Here is a 10,000-nt window from a genome sequence, read left to right as displayed (position 1 = left end):
TAATGTATGTATGTACATTCCGGTAAAGCGGCTAATACCTGTACCGTTATGTCGTTAACTATATTGTATCTGTCTTTTTCTCCATCAGGGAATAAGGTGTTGATATGTCACTCCAAAGAGGGTGCAGTGAGAGTTTGCAATCCAGAGGAAGGTTATCGATTTTTAGGCATCAACAAGGACAACCTGACCATTGAGGTGCCTGATGTTTCAGCAGAGTTCCAGGGCCGCTACTCTTGTGGAGTTGTCCCTGGCAATGGAAGAGTTGTGCGTCCATGTATTCTTCTTGTGGAAGGCAAGCCGCTAGGACTTATCTAGGAAAGCTAGAAAAAAAAAGATGACGAGAGAGAGAGAGAGAGAGAGAGAGAGGCATACCCATTTATTTAGAAAGAGAGAGAGAGAGAGAGAGAGAGAGAGAGAGAGAGAGAGAGAGAGAGAGAGAGAGAGAGAGAGAGAGAGGGAGAGAGAGAAAGAGAGAGGCATACCCATATGTATATATATATATATTTGTTTCTTTCACAATTTCTGATGTTTTATATATATATATATTTTATGACGTGCTGCATGTCTTTCGCAGATCAGAACTGCTGTTACAGTTCTCATAATATTAGGTATTAGTATTAAATCAAAGTGTTTCCCTTCACAGATATCCTCTTGGGGTTGTCAGATGAGGGTAGTCTCCCATGCCAACAGAAGCTACCATTCAGAGAATGGTTTGCTTCTTAGTTGGATACCATGGGTTGACAACTCTCGCCATCAGTACCACCTGACCACTGATGAGACACAATAGTGTCGAAACACGTGTCTGGTCTAGGTACAAATACAATGGTCCTCCTCAGGACTAGATTACCTTGCGATACGTCCCCCACAAAGGGACTTTGCTCTGTAAATCTTGGTCCCCCTTGAGGAGGGTCTGATGCTCCCAATAGGCTGTCTGTGAAGGGATACTTATTTCTCTCTCTCTCTCTGCTAAGAGATTTTAACAAATCTCGGAAGAAAGTCTCTGCTGACTTTCAATTGTTTCTTTCACAATTTCTGATGTTTTATAATGTGGTCACCGTGAAAGTTGCATCGCCTTTAAAGCGATCCAATTGAATAAAGCAGAAAACTTCTTCTTTACCAAGTCCTGTGTTGAACAGCAGTGAAAAGTTGACCGCTTTTCCTGTTTAACCTTTTTAAAATTAGATCTAACTTGTTCGCGTATCCATTTCTGGATCTGCAGGCTGGTACAGAGTTACCTCCCTTTAGGCTTTTCACATTTCCCTTGTTTTAACCTAATTTCTTGGTTAAAACTTGTCTAAATTTCTAAATTCTTTCTTAATAAATATCAATTCTACACTTTGGCCTTAAATCAAAGTGTTTCCCTTCACAGATATCCTCTTGGGGTTGTCAGATGAGGGTAGTCTCCCATGCCAACAGAAGCTACCATTCAGAGAATGGTTTGCTTCTTAGTTGGATACCATGGGTTGACAACTCTCGCCATCAGTACCACCTGACCACTGATGAGACACAATAGTGTCGAAACACGTGTCTGGTCTAGGTACAAATACAATGGTCCTCCTCAGGACTAGATTACCTTGCGATACGTCCCCCACAAAGGGACTTTGCTCTGTAAATCTCGGTCCCCCTTGAGGAGGGTCTGATGCTCCCAATAGGCTGTCTGTGAAGGGATACTTATTTCTCTCTCTCTCTGCTAAGAGATTTTAACAAATCTCGGAAGAAAGTCTCTGCTGACTTTCAATTGTTTCTTTCACAATTTCTGATGTTTTATATGTATAGGTTACAACACGAGTGGTTTTTTATATGGCTTGTATTTCAGTCAAGACCCAGCGGATGAATATCATCGGGAGACACGAGCCTTTGGCGAGTGGCTCTCGATTGATATTCCCGCTGGGTCTTGACTGAAATACAAGCCATATAAAAAACCACGAGTGTTGTAATCTGTATATCCCATTCTACCATCAAACACAAAGTGTAGACTACTAGCGGCACTTTTGCGATCTGTGGAGTGTGAAACAGTGTTTTCAGCGAGACATGGCCTTTTTGCAACCTTAAACTAAGTGACCGTCGCTGAAAAAATAAAACGAATGAGTGCATCTATAAGTACGCGGTAACACTACTTTCAGACCGTTTAAAAGCGTTAAGTAAAGGTTCATAAGTTGCAAGAAAGTAATGAAGTCGTATAGAAATCCATTTAGTTGAAGCGCACAATTCTTTTGCGTTTCAGGTCGGCGGAACGGGGAAACCGGTTTGGCCCCCATTTGGCTTACTCGACTCGATTCAGAATCGATTCCACGTTGTTTTTTTCGAACGCATTATTATACAATTAGTCTTATTGACAGAGAAGCAAATTTTAGGGAACACATATGTAGATTTAACCATTTGCTCCCTATTTGAAATGTATCTACATGATAAACTGTTTTGCGAGTGTGTTTGCATGAACCTAAACTGGTATTGATGCGATGAAAACAGGACCCAAGTCTGTCTCCGCCGCTTGATTGCATTTTGAAAGAATATGACTGGATTACGGAAAAATACACACATGTTAAGTTCTTAGATACCTTCATCGCCAATGTGGACTTACTGCAGAGCCAGGCAAAAGAGTAGACTTGCTCGCAAAACACGTGAAACAGCTGATGATAGCGAAGCCCAACCGTGCCAGGTAAGGACGGTCTGACAGATTCTCAAAAGTCGTCTGCTAACGAAGCAAGGGGAGGGTACTCGTGTTTTTGTTTTGGTTCGCTAGCATCTGGTTATCTTGTAAGTTGAATGTTCGTTTTTTCCCACCTGCATTGCTTTCATAATGAAAGAAACGTTTGCTTATTGTATCTCATACATCAGATCAGTTCTGAGATTCATTTTTGCGTGCAACTGATATGGTTTTCTGAGCCGTGCAATACGATTTTGGAACTTCATACAAATGTGTCACATTGTTCGGTGCGAGGTCAAAGGTCGGGAGCAAAGTAGTTCTTCGCCCAAATCGGAATCTGCACTATCATATATTTTTTTGAGTCCATGATGTATTTATTGAGCTATAAAAATACAACATATATACCCATACTGAAGTAACAGAGACAAAGAAGGGAGGTCATGGGATATATATATATATATATATATAAAACATCAGAAATTGTGAAAGAAACAATCGAAAGTCAGCAGAGACTTTCTTCCGAGATGTGTTAAAATCTCTTTTATATATATATAGAAAGAGGTGTATGAATAGATGAATTGTTGGCGACCAGCTCGTAATCGGCATACGATTATTAGCTGATACATATAAAGGCAATTCATTAATGTAAACACCATACTGATACAGAACAGGTCATAATACAAACCCTTGAGGAACGCTATTTGTTTATGATGCAGTTCACGCATTGTTACAGTTCATAACGACATAATGTGTCCGGTTGATATATATATATATATATATATATATGTTTTACAAAAGTATGACCAACTCTTTTGTTTAAAGGCATATGTACTCGATGACTATACACGCTAATTGCTTTACCAACAGCTGGAGACATGCTAAATTAAGTTCCCTGCAAAATATTGTGGTCTAGGACCCCTTCAATGTTGAGATATGTTAATTTTCATTTTGATCTGGATCGTCCTATTTATAGATTTGGCAACACATGTAACGTTGATGCAAGGGAGCTAACACCGCGGCTTTGTTGACATCCTCACTTTTTCAGAGGCTAGAACAAGCTGTAATGCATGTATTATGGTCCGCGCATGGTGACATATCGTCATTATATGGTCTTATGGTGCGTTTGACATCGATTATGGGCAAACTACACTTTGTAAACACGGGAGCGCGTACACATATGCCTTTAACGAATTTGAATGGTACACCAAATCAAATGCTTTCTTAAAGTTCATGAGAAATGCTCTTGTCACTACCAATCTATTCATTGCTAACACTAAATCTGACGGAGCCAGAGGCAGGGAGGGAAATGGACAGAGTTCTAAGCGTATGGATAAAATCTCATAAACATAAACAAGTTAAGAAACTAAAACAGGTGTGTGCTAAAAGCGAACATATAAAAGCACACATTGATAAAGACATCAACAACATGAACACATACAGTCGCTTGCCCTAATGACTAAACTGAAGGAGACTGAACGCATGTTAACCTATTTATGTTTTCAGGAGCATACAAGCTAGAAAAGAAAACCCCTAGGAACCCAGGTACGTGCAGGACTTCTTACAATGTATTTTACGTAAGCTTTAACATACTGGCTTGGCCATTGTTTCCGTAGTCATGTTTGCTTTTTTTAATTGTACTTTATCCTATGTAAGCATTTTTTTTCTCTCAGTAATGTAGACAAATGATTGATAAGACACCTGATTAATTAAAGGGGTGACCAGATAGCTCAGTTCGTAGAGCACTTGCATTGTGATCCGAGGGCCACGGGTTCGAATCCGGGCCGGGGCGGACACGGGTCAACGTTATGTGCAGAGTCAGAGATGTTATCTATGTTGAACCCCGTGTCGCCAGTGTTGCTCGTAAAATACCTCGGTCATTCTGCCATCAGTGCAGCAGGCTGGTTATACCTACACGCGAACATGCCTGGGTAGCGCGAATGTGTTGCTGCTAGCTTTTCACTAGGAGGAAGCTACCCGAAAATCCCAGCGATAAAGTAATGACAATGAAAACACAAACCGAGAAGATTGATTGCTTCATTACGTATTGCCGTGTTAGTACATTCTTTGACTGCAATTTATGTTCCTTATATGGTCAAACGCATCTTTTTTTATTTTCCATATAAGGTATAAGGTGATAAAAAGCTTTTGAAAAACCCAAAAAACTATTGTGTAAATATCTGAGAATGCGCACGTGTGGTCAAAACTCGTCAAAATTCACTGAACGATTAATTTTAGCTGCGCACGAATCTTCAAATATGCTTGCAATCAACGATGGCGCTCCGAGTAAAAGGCGATTTTTCACCGGTTCGAAACAAAATCTCCAGTCCAATAAAATTGGAATATTTTCTTACCACCTATATTTTTCATCATGGATCTGGATAAACGTATACTTCTTACATTTTGTCCACTTAAAACAAAAACGCACCGAGGAAACGAAACCTTGGAAGCTACATTTCTGTCGTCTGCAGAGTGTGTCTGCTTGTAAGAGCTGAACCGACATGTCATAATGATCGTGAACCATTAAGAATGAACGATCCCACGTACTTGTCCTGCGTCGTCCCTTTGACTATTTTACATCCATACTTGTGTGTTGCCTTTTATTTCAGTGACACAGGAAACGCTTCACGGGCATGTCAAAACCACCCATGCTCTGATGATCCTAACATTTATCCTCATGGCTGTGGCAGTTGCTGCCATTATTTACCTTACACTTGCCTACAGGAATCTGTGGTTTCCGTTCGGGTGAGGATAATCATTATGATATTTCAATCCCCTTTGTTTGATAATGTTATGTATAGTTTGACTGTCATGCTCTTTCGAAAATGTAATCGAACTGTTTGGGTCGACTTAACGGCGCGAGGTTTGAAACTGAGTGGTAGGCACACATATCCAATTTCAGCTCCTAAGTTTCAACTTAACTGTCGATTTATCTAAAGTACCAACTATAGAAAAACCAAACCCAGACAATCGATGATTTTAAGACAGCGATTACAGCGATTACCAGGGCACTCCTGTATGGGAATTACCCGGATTATAATTGTATACACTGTAAGTGGTGTGTGAGTGTATGTGTGTGTGTGTAGGTGGTTTTGTGACTGTGTGTGTGTGTGGGTGTGTGTGTGTGTGTGTGTGTGTGACTATGTGTGTGTGTGTTTGTGTGTGTGTGTGTGTGTGAGTGAGTGTGTGTATGTGTGTGTGTGTGTGTGTGTGTGTGTGTGTGTGTGTGTGTGTGTGTGCGACTCTGTGTCCGAGTGTGCATGTGACGTTTGTTTGTGTGTGTTTTCTTTTTATATTTAGTCAAGTTTTGACTAAATATTTTAACATCGAGGGGGAATCGAAACGAGGGTCGTGGTGTATGTGAAAATTGTAAAAAAAAATAAAAATTTATAAAACGATCCAAATTTACGTTTATCTTATTCTCCATCATTTGCTGATTCCAAAAACATATAAATATGTTATATTCGGATTAAAAACAAGCTCTGAAAATTAAATATATAAAATGTATTATCAAAATTAAATTGTCCAAATCATTTTAAAAACACTTTCATCTTATTCCTTGTCGGTTCCTGATTCCAAAAACATATAGATATGATATGTTTGGATTAAAAACACGCTCAGAAAGTTAAAACAAAGAGAGGTACAGAAAAGCGTGCTATCCTTCTTAGCGCAACTACTACCCCGCTCTGCTTGTCAATTTCACTGCCTTTGCCATGAGCGGTGGACTGACGATGCTACGAGTATACGGTCTTGCTGAAAAATGGCATTGCGTTCAGTTTCATTCTGTGAGTTCAACAGCTACTTGACTAAATATTGTATTTTCGCCTTACGCCACTTGTTTGTTTTGTTTGGGGGGTGTCTGTATGTCTATTTGTCTCTCTGTGTTTTCTGTGCGTGATTTCCTTTTTTGTAACATTATTAATCTATTTTATTCAAAGGAAACCTGACACCTCAAGACCCGAGGAGAACAACCAAATGCTTCCGCTATACGAAAATAAAAGTACAGAAAAACAGAGTGTCAAACTCGAATCTGAAGTGGATGGACCTGAAAGTATCACAACCCCACAACACCCTTCTGCTTCTGTAGATGCGGTAGATGATGATGCCCACAGTGGGTCGGAAGAGAGTGAGGTCAAGAAAAGTGTCAAGAAATCTGTCCTGAAAAAGCAAAGACAACGCATGCTACACACAAGACTTGAACAAGCTTCCTCTACTGAAGAAAAGACGCGCATTCAAAAGGAGTTCAATGACATGTTGTTTTACTCAAGATCTGGCGTCCCAGTTGAGCAAAAGAACGGAATTCAAGAGGAGTACGTCAAAACGATGGAACGCTTAAATGGAGATGTCTCAGAGGAGGAAAAGCAACGCATTCAGGAAAAATATGACAAAACTAAGACAGAATGGAACAAATCAAGAAAATAGTAAAACCACGAGACAGTTTGACGAGGGCAAGAACTTGTGCACAGAAGAAAGGAACTAGGACTTTTTGTTGAAAACGTTGTCTATACAGTCATGTAAAATACCTGCTGCAAAGGAATTCGAACAATTAACCTATTGCTAGCTGGGTGCAGCTGATGTGCAGATTTCCTCAATTTGTAAATGTTGATGACAACATCAACTCTCAACATTTTAGTTTAATTCAGAAAACATGGGGGTCTAGTTGATTTATACTAATTTTGAGAGAAAAATACCACACATATTGGCTTTTATGTGTGTGAGGTTGTTTTTCAATAAGAGGCACTTCGAATAAACACAGCGTTTTAAACAATATATTGGTAGTCAATATAAACAGACTTCACCCAATAACTGCAGTCAAACCACCCACAAGGATCTGTTAACTATGTACACCAAACCACTCTCATTTACAATTATTGCTAATACGCAACTGTACGCCGCGACCGTTCCTTCCAAGATCAGTCACTTACTGAAACCCAAAACATGTCCACAGCTTAATGTTTCATAATTCGTATTTTGTTTATGATAAATGCAAAACAAACAACACAAAGACGTGTATGATATGCAGTGAAAGAAAACTACTTTTCTACTTGCACAATCAGATAATATAATGTTACTCGTTTTCCGAATTATCTTGACATTGACGGCAGCGACACCGGCAAACCAAAATGAAGGCAAATATCAGTGTCACAACAACTACAATAAAGACAGCATTACGTTGTAATTTTTCGATTGATCATTATGTTGTGTTTGTTCCAGCGGTCGATTACAAACCAACAATTGTAGGGAATGTAATTTTATTCTAGCCATCACAATAAAACCTGTTTCATCTGGGCCTTTCCTGAGAACTGTGCTGACATTTTAACATCATGATTTATGTTGGGATTATTGCGCTTCTGGGAATCTGTGTTATCTGCATACATCATTCATACTGTGAGAAAGGCCGGTGTATCAGAAGATTAACACAATGTGTACTTTTGCCATGGACAATATCGTAATTTGTTAGTGATAGCCTTACTGCCAAACGATATCTAGAATTTGGTCGTACATACAAATTGACAGCAGGCACGGCAGTATGTTTGGAGGTAACGCTGATCAAAGTACATTCTGAAGGTTACAGCGGAATAGCAAAAAGCCTTTGTGTTTGTAATCTCACTCACTGAATTTGAATAAATAGTGGGGTTAGGAATGCAGTGCTTGTATTTCATTCTGTGAGTTTGACAGATTGACTAAATGGAGTAATTTCGCCTTACATGACTTGTTTTCTTGTTTGCACGCAATACTGGATGTATTATATCGGATAACATGAAACTGGACACGCAGATTACAATTGTACCAATATCTGCATTTCTCAAAATGTGATTCACCATGTAACATTTGACGCTAACAAATCTGTTCTGAGTGTTGTTGTTCCGTCTAAACTTGATAACTGCAATGTGCTATTACCTTAATGCCATGTGTATAATTATCGGAAACAAAGTTCAGAAAGCAAACAAACAACAACATGAACGTGTTATCATGCTGAACCAATCCTCTGCTCTCCCCTTATTGACTACACATTCTGTATTTTCGTTTTTTCTTAGACTTCTCCTCTTAATCTCTTCGCGTCGATCCCTTGACTATTTACCTTCCCTTCAAATAGCTTTGCTCTTCCGAATATCCCTGAATGCTTCGTATTGCTCATGCAAGAACTAAACGCATTGGTCACATGTACATTAACTATGCCGCCCTAACAAAATGGGCCTCTCTTTCGCATGAGATTGACTACATTTACTCATCTTAGTCTTTAAATCAACACGAAAAAATTGGTTTGAACTCTGTTTAGATGTTTAGGTAACTGTCAAGCTTTTAGTGATCTGATCAACAGATATATATATCTGTGTGTGTGTGTGTGTGTGTGTGTGTGTGTGTGTGTGTGTGTGTGTGTGTGTGTGTGTGTGTGTGTGTGTGTGTGTGTGTGTGTGTGTGTGTGTGTGTGTGTTTTAGTAAGAATACATAGCGTGCAAGTTAATAGTACATGTGTTAATGGTCGTGTTCTAGGCAAGTTTTCTCGTCTTCGCTATTGTTATCCGTGTGTATGTGTAGTCTATAAAGTGTATACTATTTTCAAATGGTGTTATGTACATACATGTAATTACTAGAGGAATACCCGGCTTCGCCGGGGTGAATCGCGAGACAGAGACAGACAGCGTGGCGGTTCATCACAATCACCTCTGCAAGCGAAGTCCTGTCAAACGGGATTGAGAATTTTAGAGCTTATTTCTTAGCCCTATATTATCTGTTGTGGCTTCTCAAATGCCAGAACATACAGACAGACGAAAGCCGCTAGACCCCATCACAAACAGAACTCTACAATCAACAGGTTTTAGTCCCCCACACACACACACAAACACACACACAGAGAAGCCGTATCTATATATATGTATATCTATATCTATAAATATATAGAGATAGGTGAGAGTGTATTTTTTGCGTGGCTATAAATTGATTCGACCTTTTCACTTTGACAGTAAGAACAACTTACGGGTGCAAGGGAAGCGTTCTGGACAGCGCAGTGACATTCTAAAAATAGTACCTCAGAAACGGGAATTTGGGGTGAACGGCGCGACAGAGACAGACAGCGTGGCGGTTCACCACAATCACCTTTGAAAGGCGAAGTCCTGTCAAACGGGATTGAGAATTTTAGAGCTTATTTCTTAGCCCTATATTATCTGCTGTGGCTTCTCACATGCCAGAACATACAGACAGACAAAAGCCGCTAGACCCCATCACAAACAGAACTCTATAATACATAGGTTTTTGCCTACACACACACACAAACACACACACACACACAGAGAAGCCGTATATATATATGCATATCTGTATCTATAAATATATAGAGATAGGTGAGAGTGTATT

The 10,000-nt window shown here is 39.6% G+C and overlaps 2 long non-coding RNA genes across 2 annotated transcripts in view; both read left to right on the top strand.

Moving 5' to 3' along the window:
- The window catches only part of LOC138957113 (uncharacterized), a 2,593-nt gene extending 2,306 nt beyond the window's left edge, over positions 1-287 (top strand). Inside the window, exon 3 of the long non-coding RNA XR_011452930.1 lies at positions 89-287. This is a non-coding gene — a long non-coding RNA (uncharacterized lncRNA). The remainder of the gene's footprint in view (positions 1-88) is intronic.
- A 3,789-nt stretch (positions 288-4,076) lies between these two features.
- The window catches only part of LOC138957114 (uncharacterized), a 7,607-nt gene continuing 1,683 nt past the window's right edge, over positions 4,077-10,000 (top strand). The window contains exons 1-3 of the long non-coding RNA XR_011452931.1: positions 4,077-4,189; positions 5,254-5,389; positions 6,583-10,000. The exon at positions 6,583-10,000 is cut by the window's right edge and continues 1,683 nt beyond it. This is a non-coding gene — a long non-coding RNA (uncharacterized lncRNA). The remainder of the gene's footprint in view (positions 4,190-5,253; positions 5,390-6,582) is intronic.

This window comes from Littorina saxatilis, unplaced genomic scaffold (genome assembly GCF_037325665.1).
Source record: "Littorina saxatilis isolate snail1 unplaced genomic scaffold, US_GU_Lsax_2.0 scaffold_1489, whole genome shotgun sequence".
Taxonomy (NCBI): Eukaryota; Metazoa; Mollusca; class Gastropoda; order Littorinimorpha; family Littorinidae; genus Littorina; species Littorina saxatilis.
Note: the sequence above shows the minus strand (reverse complement) of the source record. Positions and strands in the feature narration are given on the sequence as shown.